This window comes from Mus musculus, chromosome 2, assembly GCF_000001635.26.
Source record: "Mus musculus strain C57BL/6J chromosome 2, GRCm38.p6 C57BL/6J".
Taxonomy (NCBI): domain Eukaryota; kingdom Metazoa; phylum Chordata; class Mammalia; order Rodentia; family Muridae; genus Mus; species Mus musculus.
In genome coordinates, this window is record NC_000068.7 from 96,824,340 (window position 1) to 96,837,658 (window position 13,319).

Consider the following 13,319-nt stretch of genomic DNA (forward strand, 5'->3'; position numbering starts at 1 on the left):
ATCCCACTGATGAAAGCAGAAAGACTACTGACCCAAATCATGGCCAAATTAATTATAGCAAGCTTTTTTAAAAATTTTTTATTAGGTATTTTCCTCATTTACATTTCCAATGCTATCCCAAAAGTCCCCCATACCCTACCCCCCACTCCCCTACACACCCACTGTGACTTCTTGGCCCTGGCGTTCCCCTGTACTGAGGCAAATAAAGTGTGCATGACCAATGGGCCTCTCTTTCCACTGATGGCCGACTAGGCTGTCTTCTGCTACATATGTAGCTAGAGACACAAGCTCCAGGGGACACTGGTTAGTTCATATTGTTGTTCCACCTATAGGGTTGCAGATCCCTTTAGCTCCTTGGATACTTTCTCTAGCTCCTCCATTGGGGCCCTGTGATCCATCCAATAGCTGACTGTGAGCATCCACTTCTGTGTTTGCTAGGCCCCAGCATAGTCTCACAAGAGACAGCTATATCAGGGTCCTTTCAGCAAAATCTTGCTAGTGTATGCAATGGTGTGTGCATTTGGGGGCTAATTATGGGATGGATCCCTGGATATGGTAGTCTCTAGATGGTCCATCCTTTTGTCTCAGCACCTCATGGTACCTTCTCCAAAATTGACCATATAATTGGTCACAAAACAGGCCTCAACAGATACAAAATTATTGAAATTGTCCCATGCATCCTATCAGATCACCATGGACTAAGGCTAATCTTCAATAACAACATAAATAATAGAAAGCCAACATTCACGTGGAAACTGAGCAACACTCTTCTCAATGATACCTTGGTCAAGGAAGGAATAAAGAAAGAAATTAAAGACTTTTTAGAGTTTAATGAAAATGAAGCCACAACATACCCAAACTTATGGGACACAATGAAAACATTTCTAAGACGGAAACTCATAGCTCTGAGTGCCTCCAAAAAGAAACTAGAGAGAGCACACACTAGCAGCTTGACAACACCCCTAAAAGCTCTAGAACAAAAGGAAGCAAATTCACCCAAGAGGAGTAGATAGCAGCAAATAATCAAACTCAGGGGCGAAATCAACCAAGTGGAAACAAGAAGAACTATTCAAAGAATCAACCAAATGAGGAACTGGTTCTTTGAGAAAATCAACAAGATAGATAAACACTTAGCCAGACTTACCAGAGGGCACAGGGACAGCATCCTAATTAACAAAATCAGAAATGAAAAGGGAGATATAACAACAGATCCTGAAGAAATTCAAAACACCATCAGATCCTTCTACAAAAGGCTACAGTCAACAAAACTGGAAAACCTGGATGAAATGGACAAATTTCTAGACAGATACCAGGTACCAAAGTTAAACCAGGATTAAGTTAATGATCTAAACAGTCCCATGTGCCCTAAAGAAATAGAAGCAGTCATTAATAGTCTTCCAACCAAAAAAAGCCCAGGAGTAGATGAGTTCCGAGTTTTATCAAACCTTCAAAGAAGATCTAATTCCAGTTCTGCACAAAATATTCCACAAAACAGAAGCAGGAGGTACTCTACCCAATTTATTCTATGAAGCCACAATTACTCTGATACCTAAACCACAGAAAGATCCAACAAAGATAGAGAACTTCAGACCAATTTCCCTTATGAATATCAATTCAAAAATACTCAATAAAATTCTCGCTAACCGAATAGCAAGCTTTTTTATTCTTCTATAGGAATTTCTCTCCCAAAGTCAGGGTGTAAGAGATCATCACTGGACATAGGGGAAATAAAGGCTTTTATAGATCAGGAGTAGGGCAAACAGGTGATTTGGCAGGCAAATAAGCAGAACATAAGCATAGCAAGTTGGTCATAATAACCTCTGGGGAAAATGCAGAGTTACAAGGTGGTTATAGAAAGGTAGCTATTGCAAGGTGGACATAACAGCTTTTGAAACAAAGGCATGGTATCTCCTGAAAAAAGGCAGTACAGAAACACTTATAGTTAAAGTTACTGGTAGGCAAATGGATGGACCTGGAGGGCATCATCCTTAGGGAGGTAACCCAATCACAAAGGAATTCGCACAATATATACTCACTGATAAGTGGATATTAGCCCAGAAACTTAGGATACCCAAGATATAAGATACAATTTGCTAAACACATGAAATTCAAGAAGAACGAAGACCAAAGTGTGGACACTTTGCCCCTTCTTAGAAATGGAACAAAACACCCATGGAAGGAGTTACAGAGACAAAATTTGGAGCTGTGACGAAAGGATGGACCATCTAGTGATTGCCATATGCAGGGATCCATCCCATAATCAGCTTCCAAATGCTGACACCATTGCATACACTAGCAAGAATTTGCTGAAAGGACCCAGATATAGCTGTCTCTTGTGAGACTATGCCAGGGCCTAGCAAACACAGAAGTGGATGATCACAGTCAGCTATTGGATGGATCACACAGCCCCCAATGGAGGAGCTAGAGAAATTACCCAAGGAGCTAAAGGGAACTGCAACCCTATAGGTGGAACAACAATATGAACTAGCCAGTACCCCGGAGCTCTTGTCTCTAGCTGCATATGTATCAAAAGATGGCCTAGTCGGCCATCACTGCAAAGAAAGGCCCATTGGACTTGCAAGCTTTATATGCCCCAGTACAGGGGAACCCCAGGGCCAAAAAGGGGGAGTGGGTGGGTAGGGGATTGGGGGGGTGGGTATGGGGGAATTTTGGGATAGCATTGAAAATGTAAACGAGGAAAATACCTAATAAAAAATAAATTAAAAAAATAAAATTAAAAAAAAAGAATGAAAATATTGCCAGAATTAAATCATGTCAATTCAACCTCATTTATGTTATTATATTAACAAGATTATAGCACATTTTCTAGCCTCCACCAGTGGTAAAAATGCTTAGGTATCATAGTGCATAGTCTTTTTGTATTAACTGGTCCTCAAAGGTATAAATAAAATCAGTCTAAAAGTTTAATAAAAATGTTCCTTAAAATCAAAAAAAAAAGTTACTGGTAGGATATAGCTAAATCTTTCTGAAACATTTTAAATTCATAAATAGATGTGAATCCAAATAGGAATGAATATAGTTTGTTTTTACTATAATATGGGTTTGAAGCCCAAGATAGAGAAAGGGTGGTTTATCACATACTCATTCCACTGTTCACTTTTTGTGGACATGTTAATTATTCTCTCAGTTCCTTGTCTTCCAGGTTTAGATGGAGATAATGATTCCTAATTCCATTGGAATATTTAAGAACTAGGTATTGATACATGGAATGAGCTAAGAGTTCAATCTAATCAATAACTATTTAAATTATTACATAATATGTCATCTTGTTAATTTTATTAATAGACTACATCCTGTGATTTTATATATGGCAATATATGTCATCTATTTTACATGTTAATGTTGCTTATCATATTGAAAAGTAGATACTTAATCATAGTCTGAAAGCCAATATTTAATATTACATGCCCCACCAATGTTACAAGTTTATGTGAGATGTCTAAAAATGTTTTAAAGCTAAGCTTTCATCCTTCTGTGTACAGGGTATACTTTTATCAAGAATGAGGTTTTTCATATCTGAGCTATATATTCAATTTGTTCTGTTTCATTTAGAGGATTTTTAGTATTCAAGTCCTATTTTATAGTATGACTCCACTTTATTGGCTCAGGTCCCATAAAAATGACAGATAATATGTCACTGTAATCATTACAGTTCTGTGGCTAAGGATCTATAATATAACTCAGAAGGATGTCTGTATGTAAAACATGGCAGGTCTGTGCCCTGAAATCTATTCTCTTGGAAAAAAAACGTATTATTCAGTGATTTGGAGATACAATTCTCACAATGACATTTTCCCCCCTCCAGTTGGTCAGTCTTTCTCTGTCTCAGGCATATGGGGCTAGGGATAGTCTATTATGTGACAACAGAAACAGATATTAATAAAGGAGAAGGACCTTACACAGTTGACATCAAAGGAGCTGTAATACCTGGTGCACTATCACTTATCAGTTACTTAGTATTCTAATGACTTTCTTCATCAAATTAGTTTAGTTAATTCTCAACCACATGAGAGGGATAATTCAAGTCACTGGAGACTGGAGACATGGAAGGTAAAAACAAAAACAAAAAATTAACAGAATTTTATCCCCCTTCCAGTGTACCCTCTGACTATTCCCCATCCCATAATCCTCCCTGCCTCCCTGTTTCCATGAGGATGTCCCCACTCCCCACCCCCTACCCCTCACCCCACTGGACCTTTAATCTCCCTGGGGCCCCAGTATCTTGAGGGTTAGGTGTATCTTCTCTGACTGAACCTAGACCCAGATGTCCTCTGCTATATGTATGAGAAATCTTGGAGGTCCAGATTAATTGAGACTGTTGGTCTTCCTACTGAGTCGCCTTCCTTCTCAGCTTTTTTCAGCCGTCCATAATTCAATCACAGGGGTCAGCAGCTTCTGTCCATTGGTGGAGTGCAAATATCTGCATCTGCATCTGCCTCTTTCAGTTGCTTGGGTCTTTCAGATGGCAGTCACATTAGATCTCTGTTTGTGAGTGCTCTTCAGCCTCTGGGTTCACAATGTGATTCACTGTCCAATTCCATATAACAAGAAAGGAAAGAGAAACCTTGGAAGTGACTGAAAATAGAACCTGCCTGGAGAAGAAAAGTTGAGAGAACAGAGTCCTAGATACAAGTGAAAACTGTTTAGTTAGGAACTGTTTACAATTCCTGCTATGCAAATCTATCACTATTAACTAAACGGCTGATTTGCTGTATTTAGTTCCTACAATTTTAAGAGTTGTATTATTACCATGATGGTTTACAATATAAATAATGAAATAATTCTTTTCCTACTCTATCTTAACACTCAAACAGCACAACACTACTTACCTAATTTCCACCTATTGCCCACATATTTTCATGAGCAATATCTGTCTAAATAAAAAAGATATTTGTGGAAATGTAGATGAGATTGATATTAATTTTTATAGACAGCTTCAGGAACGGAAGAAGGAAGGGAGGAATGGTGGGAAGGAGACAGAGTTTGATGTATTGTAATTGGGAATATGAAAAAGAATGGGATTTCAGACCAAAGAGCAGAACAAGCAGCATGAGGAATGACAAGTGAGCCTTGTTTAAGACTGATGAATGGCAGACAGGTGCTAGTTGTCTTTTGAGACACTTCACCCAGCAGGTGACTCAGACAGATGCAGACACCCCCAGCCAAACAGTGGATGGACTCTTATGGAAGAACCAGAAGAAAGATCGAGGGCCTGAAGGAGGTTGGGACTACAGAGGAAGACCAACAGTCAACTAATTTGGACTCTTGGGGACTCTGAGACCTCAACCACAAACCAAAGATCATATACTCAGGGCTCCCTATGCAGATGTAGCAGATGTGAAGCTTGGTCTTCATGTCACTCCTAAAGAACTGGAATGGGGGTTATTCCAAAAGTTGTTGCCTACACATGGTATATGTTCCTCTATCTGGGCAGTCTTGTCTATCTTCAGTGGGAGGGGAAGTGCCTAACCTAGCCTTGCATAGACTTGAATTGCCAGGGTTGGGGGTTACTCAGGGTCCCCACCTACTCAAAGGACAAGAGAAGGGGAACATGGGCAAATGACTATGGTAGGGGATGACTGGGAGGGACAGTGAGCGGGATGTAAAGTGAATAAGTAAAAAAATAAAATAAAATAAAATAAATTAAATAAGAAAAGAAGCCAGGCGAGGTGGCACACGCCTTTAATCCCAGAACTTGGGAGGCAGAGGCAGGCAAATATCTGAGTTCAAGGACAGCCTGGTCTACAGAGTGAGTTCCAAGACAGCCAGGGTTACACAGAGAAACCCTGTCTCCAAAAAAAGCAAAACCAAACCAAACCAACCAACCAACCAAAACAAAAGAAAGAAAAAAAACAGAAAAAGAAAGAAGAGAAAGAAACATAGACAGACAGACAGACAGACACACTCACTCACACACACACACACACACACACACACACACACACACACACACACACACAGAGTCAGTCACTGGAGAGACGTAAGAAAGGAAAATTAAGGATGAGGGATGAGTTCCTTTGACTAAAATAGTGTTCACAAGAAGAGAGAAGTAACAATGGTGTGACTTGTTTTCTCCTTAGGAAAATAGTGCTCAGCAATATATTTAAAAGTCTTGATAAAGGAAGATATTTTACAGAAGCAAGTATTATGTTTGTGTACATAACTATCCTCTTGTAATCTTGAAAAAGCCTCAAGTATGAAGCAGCACACACAGACACACACACATACACACACAGGTTTTATTTTCAAATAGTTTTGCTGAAGTTTCTTACTAACTTCCTTAAGATTAATGTCATATTTAAATATTCTCTTTTTCCTAGAAATGATTCACTTGATGGCATGCCTGTTTGTTTACCCAGAGAGAGTGGAGCTGAGGAAGTTGGAGCTTCCATTGACACTCTAAACTCATGTGAGTATAACTTGAACAGCATATTTAAGAAATAAAGAGAATCATCTCATGTGATTTGCAAAGAGTCTTGGGAATGAAAATATTTGAGAATTAGCATGGTTATTTGCTGAGTACTGGACCTTGGCCATCCTGTTGCTAGGGAGTTGGGTGAGATTGTAAACCCCTATGAGGAGAACTTTGAAGCAGTCTCTTTCACAGCTTTCCAGGATAATAACCTGTAGTCTCAGGTCTCAGCAAACAAAGCAACCTTCTTTCACTTCAATATCCTCTTCAGTCTCTCCTCTCTCTCTCTCTCTCTCCATATTATGTATCTATCTATCTATCCATCAATCTATCATATATATATATATATATATATATATATATATATATATATATATATATATATACACACACACACACACACACACACACACACACACACACATATACACACACATTAGTGTTTTGTGAATTTGCATTTATCTAAAGAGATGACAGTAATTTGTCAATACACAGTGAAATCCAAGGGAATGAATGACTTTGTTTTGCTTTGTGTGTATTTCCAGTTCTTCAAACAGTGTCTAAACTGTGACAGATCATCCTGGCTGTTGGCACATATCTGTAATCCCAGTACAGAGAAAGGTGGGACAAAAGGATTGCAGCAAGACCAAGGGCATCCTGGGCTATATTCTGAGTTCTGACATAGCCTAGGCTGCAGTGTGAAACCATTTCGCACTTTAATATCCAGATAAATAAATAGAGAAATAATTAAACAAAGAAGTAGTGGCATCTCAAATATTATTTTGACAATTTTAGGCTTTCATCCCATTTCTATTCTATTTGACTGTTAAAATTTACCTTGAAACACTGCTTAAATTCTACTCAGAAGTGTAACAATTTATAAAAATTTTCCCCTGTGTTCAACTTAGAGCAATGTTTCAAGTTTGCTTGTTTGTCTTTTATCATAATTTATTCACATCACTTCTACATTTCAGCCCTTTCTAATCAGGGAAATTAATTTAGCTATTTTGCTAGTCTCACTAACTGTTGGATAAGAGTTTAACTTATCAATAATTATTAGTCACTTTAATTGCTATCTTTAGGTAATAAAAGGGTCTCTGGCATATTTCCAACCATATCAGTATTATCTTTGATAAAATATTCGGCTCCTGAAATGAAAATTTGGCTATTTCATAGGGCAGCTTACTGTAAGCAGTCTTATATATATATATATATATATAAGCAGTCTTGAAATTACTTAAAAAACTTAAGTTCTATATTGAAGAAATTATACTATTCTGTATATTATTATATAACCATTTGTGGTCTATTATCAAATAATTAAATGTATTTGTTAATTCAAATGATGTATATACATATACACAAATCCATACTTTTAATCTTGGTTAGTTCAATGTGCTATTAGATTTTTACAATACTTACCAATTTGATTTCTGAATATACATGTCTTGTGTGTGTATATGCATGCAACTTTAATAAAATCCCATGTAAATAAATAAGTGAACTGTAACTCCTGTGAGTCAACACAATCAGAGAAGAAACAAACATAGGGCTTAAGGTGAATCTAATGATTTTGCTGAAGACAGATATGTAGGAAAATATCTGGGAGCAGAAATCTAACAAATTAGTTGTAGCCACTTAAAACTGAGTGGCCATTGATTAAGTCATTGTGAAGGAAATAAAATCCTCTTGCAGTCTCTTTATGTTTCTAATAAAGGCAACTAATACTACATAAAATAAGACACTTACAAAGTGTTTCAAGATTCTGGATAATCAGTCCTGCCTTTATGTAATCCTTCCCTGCTTTCCAGATTTGCTGGTCAAATTTACTTGTTCTTTCCAGTTCTTCCACCTCCTCTTCCTCCTCCTCCTCTTCCTCTTATTTTTAGGTGTTTGGTTATGACTGCTTAGCACCAGACAGACTTTGTGGGGGGCTTTTTCCTCGATAAAATCAATTCTTCTTTCTTATGCTCTCATCACCCCCTTGATTGCCTGTTGTTCTTCAGGTGGGGCTTTGTAAAATTTTCCTCATCCACATTGGCATACAGTCTGATGCTGTTGTTATACAGACATTGTTTAATAAACTGAATGCTGAGGTTTTATAAACACAGCTACCGAGCATCTCTCCTCTCCTCTCCTCAACTCCCCTCCCCTCCCCTCCCCTCTCCTCCCCTCCCCTTCCCTCCCCTCCCCTCCCCTCCCCTCCCCTCCCCTCCCCTCCAAGGGATTCTCTGTGTGTAACATCTTTGGCTGTTCTTGAACTCACTTTGTAGGTCAGGGTGACTTTGAACAGATCTTTTCTTGGGTCTGCCTCCTGGAGAAAGTTGGGATTAAAGAGATTAAGAGCATGCTCCATCACAGCCCTCATATCTTAGTGTCATGTGTTCACAGCAGTTGTCTTGGTCCTCTTGATTTTATTAAATTTTTGTCCCCACCTAAGGCTAAAGAAGGATTAGTTTTTGTTTTTTGATGTATCTTCTTACCTGTATTGAGTTAATTTGCCCTGGGTTTTATATTTTGAAATGTATCTGGCACCTTGTGCCTATCCTGGGGTTGTATACACTGAAACATTCTCATGAATTAAAGTTTTTCCATGACATACTTCTGCCAGGCCTTTCCCTAGAAACAATAAAGCAAGTCAATAATGATTCTTTGGTGGCTTGAGGGCTAAATTATTTTTTTAATTAACTATTCAGATTTTTTTCATTAGTGGTAGCTTTATAGACACAGAAACAATTTGTTTAGGAAAACTGTGTTGGAATTAATTTTTATTTTTCTGCTACAAAATTTTAGAATGTTAACTGTCCTTATACTTCATATTTAGCTAAGGTGACTTGAATGATGTCCATGCACATAGGCCACTCATTCCCAGACTGAAATTTGCAAAGATGATTTATTCACAAAGCACAGTCAAAAACTTTTAGCAGCAAAGACAGGATCCTATAAATACCTGGCAAGCACCATGGACCATGGTTATACAACCTCAGAAGAGATTGCCTAGCCCTGCAACATAAAATAATATGTAGAGTATCTTTATTTTAATTTTGACTTTCTTTAAAAATCTTTTTAATAAATTTAAAAATTAATGCAGAGACAACAACAATAGTGAAGATTTTCTCAAGGTCAGGATCAGCCATATTTCTAGGCATCCCTCTTTCCCATTCAAGGTCACTAGGGCATATTCTTCTCAAAGTTGCCATCACTTACGAAATCAACATCTTTCCCAGATCTCCAAAGGACCTGCTGAAAACGATTTTTTAGTCAATTTAAATATATATGGAATAAATATGCTCTACAGTACAAATATAAAGAGTAAAGTTAATCTACATATGAGGCATTCGTGGACATTTTTATTAGCACAACTGTGTGAAGGCTACATAGTAATACAAGGCAGCAGAGTGGCATAAATAGCTTGGCTGAAAACACTTCTTCACATGATCTTACTGTTCTGCTTATCCTCATGAATAAGATATTCTGCCTTTCTTCACAGCTCTTTAGCTGGCATTGTATTGATTGGAACTCTGTAAAATTATAATTATGATTAGTGATTATTATCAAATTAATTGTAACAGTTGAAGTTAAAAAGCAACTGTTTTTCTCTTAAAACAGCAGATATTTAAACAGATATTTATTGAGAAAAAAAAAACTGTAGTGCATTTGAAAGGTTCCCATTTTCCTCTACTCATTTAAATTGGTCTCTAAACAAGCCGGAGGAGTTGAATTCTGTGAAGGTCTGTAGCAGGTGAATTTTTCTCTTGTCTTCCTATAAATGAACAACACAGTATAACTCTGAATCTTCTAGGAGAATCAACTCCAATTTCCATCCACTTGGTTCATCTTTTTAAAAGGTATTTGAATCTAGAAGATTAATATGGCTACAAGTTAACTCCGTTCAAATCTTGATTTTCCTATAAGGGAATTAGTGTGCTGTGTATGCACATCTCCCAAAAGAGGTCTTTTTTTGGTTGTTGTTGTTTTTTTTTTTTTTTTTTTTTTTTTTTTTTTTCCAAAAAAGAGGCCTTTTGTGGTGGTCTTCATAGGGGTGCTGGTTTTCAATGAGTCAGAACATTATTTTGCCAATTTGCTGATGTTTTCCATTTTTAAAGAAGAGACGTGTAAAACCAATCACATTAGATGTCTTTCATCTGCAGAGAAACCAAATGAGAAACGTGCTTGGTTATTAAATTACAGAATTAGCCTTTGAACACTTTTTATTGTTTGTGTTCGAAGAGGCAATTCTTGATATTAAACTTAACACTGGAGGAGATTACTCAACCACCCACTGACAGCATTTTAGACTTTTCAATTTAGCTGTTCCTATGGAATTGTGGGAGGAATTATAAGCCTACTGTGGAAAACTGAATAATTGTAGCAGGGATTTATTTATTTATTTTTATAATCCTAGCCTAAAACAAGATTAACATAGTGTATCATCTTGAGGTTCTGATTTTTTTCACAGAGTGCAAAAATAATATTTGCAATTATTTTATAATTTCTCTTAGATATCTCTATAAAGGCTAAGTTCCAGAGAAGCCCTTGTTTTATCTGTTATGCAGGAAAGTAGATGTTCAAAACAGGTTTAAAACTATAAATTGATTCCATCACAGTGATATCCTAAGATGAACCTATTTCCAGATAGTGAATTAAGCAAGTCTCATTAATTCTAAGATGCACATTTTGTCGAAAAATTTTCAATCATAAAATTGAGTCACATCGTATATAGCATTGCTAAAAAATTTAGTTTTCATTAAGCATTTCTTTTGCATAATATATAAAATACCATGGTCTCTTATTTGGTAATATTTTATTTGTGTTTATATTTGTTTCTATGTATCTGTTTGTATGTATGTACATATTTATATGCATGCATATATGTGCATGTTTGTTCCTATGTATATATACATGTATATATGAAATGTGAATATATATGAAATATATATACATGTATGTATGTATGTATATATGAAAATACATATATGTGTAGTTGTGTTTGTGTGTGTCTGTTTTACATGAGATATATGTTTATGTCTATATATGTGTATATGTATGTACACAGCAGTGATCTCTGAAAGAAAAATTAAACTTTACCTCTCTCATGACATCTAGAAATTATTTTTGTTTTACCTATTAAAATTACAACAAAACACCATAAAATTTAAATAGTAAAACACAAGAGACAGAAATTAATTCCATCCTTACTTACTTCCATACTGAGGTTAACGTGTGTGTATATATATACACACACACATATATATACCACATATATATACACATATATGTATATATATATATATATATATATATATGGCCCATTTCTCTTTTAACCTTTTATGTTTATTGAGTACGGGAATGTATATTACTTAATAAAGGAAAATATACCTCGATTCCTTAGGAAACAGTATTAAGAGTAAATGAATTTTTCCTCCTCCACTTACATTTTAAAAAAAAAATGATTCTGCTGCATCTCATAGTAACGGAAAACAAATAAACACACACACTCATACACACTCATACACACTCATACATGCACACACAGACACACATGTGCATACACAAATGCATAACTACACAGTCATTAACACACAGGTGAAAATACATTTGGAAACACACTAACACATTCTTGTCCCAGTAATTCCAATAAAACCATTATGTGTGTAAACCTGAAGTCAAGTATAATAAGTCAATCGCATGTCACTGAGTACTCAGCACTTGCAGGAAAAAACACCATTTATTGCAATAATAGAAATTACATTTAATCAATATGCTCTTTGCTTTGAATCCATTTGTGACTGCAGAAAAGCCTTTAATAACATGTTTCGAGAAAAAAAATTATCCAATTGAAGAATATGCCTAAGAGAAAAAACTGGCTCTGCTTCATTCCAATTTAGCAGCTACAAAATTGACACAGATTTTATATTTTGTGGCATCACAGCACCTATTTATTTTGTGATTGAGTTTTTGGCATTTTAAATTTTATTGGTCCTATACATTTTACCAACAATCTATAACTACATTTATTTCTTTTTATATTTCATGCGTGTAAATGTATATGTGTGGGCATGTGTGTCACCCAACATGCATGTAGATGAAGTAAGACAATTTTCTGGATTCAGTTCTTGCCCCAATATATGGGCCCCAAGGATTGAACTCAGATCTTCAGGCTTTTTGGCAAGTGGTTTTACCTACTGTGCCTCTCCTTAGATCTACTTTCAGTAAGTATATTGATTTTACTTTTATCTAAATTAGGCTATGGCTTAGTTAAACTTTCATTGCGATGAAGGGACAACATTACCAGGGCAGTTCTTATAAAGGAAAACATTTACTTGGGGCTGGCTTACCGTTTTAGAGTGTCCGTCCAGTATAATCATGGTGGGAAGCATGGCAGCATCCATGTAGACATGGTGCTAGAGCAGACACGTTTTACATCTTGATCAGCAGGCAGCAAAAGAGGACTGTGTGTCACACTGGCCAGACATAGGCATATATGTGAGCCCTCAAAGTCCTGCCACCACAGCAACACACTTCCCACACCTCCCACCCACCTTTGAATAGTGCCACTCACTATGGACAAGCATTGGGACATGGATCTATGGGGACCAAACCTATTTAAAACATCACATTCCACTCCCTGGCCTCCAGAAGCTTGTAGATATAACAGAAGTCAAAATGCAATTAGTTCAACTTAAAAGTTCCCATACCACTTCACAATCTAAACAATGTTTAAAAGTTAAAAATCTCTTCTGAAATTCATACAATCTCTTTACTCTAATCCCTTATAAAATCAAAATAAATGATAAAAAGTACCAGATCAGATGCTTCCAACGTTACCATTCCAAAGTATGGGAGCATAGTGAGGAAATACTAGACCAAAGTAAGAGCAGAAATT

General features: G+C 36.5%; 1 protein-coding gene across 4 annotated transcripts in view; it reads left to right on the plus strand.

Moving 5' to 3' along the window:
- The window catches only part of Lrrc4c (leucine rich repeat containing 4C), a 1,313,504-nt gene that overhangs the window by 506,171 nt on the left and 794,014 nt on the right, over positions 1 to 13,319 (plus strand). For all 4 annotated transcript variants that reach the window (NM_001289742.1, NM_001363047.1, NM_001363048.1 and 1 more), the window contains exon 3: positions 6,342 to 6,430. The gene's annotated coding sequence lies outside the window, so the exon portion shown is untranslated. The remainder of the gene's footprint in view (positions 1 to 6,341; positions 6,431 to 13,319) is intronic.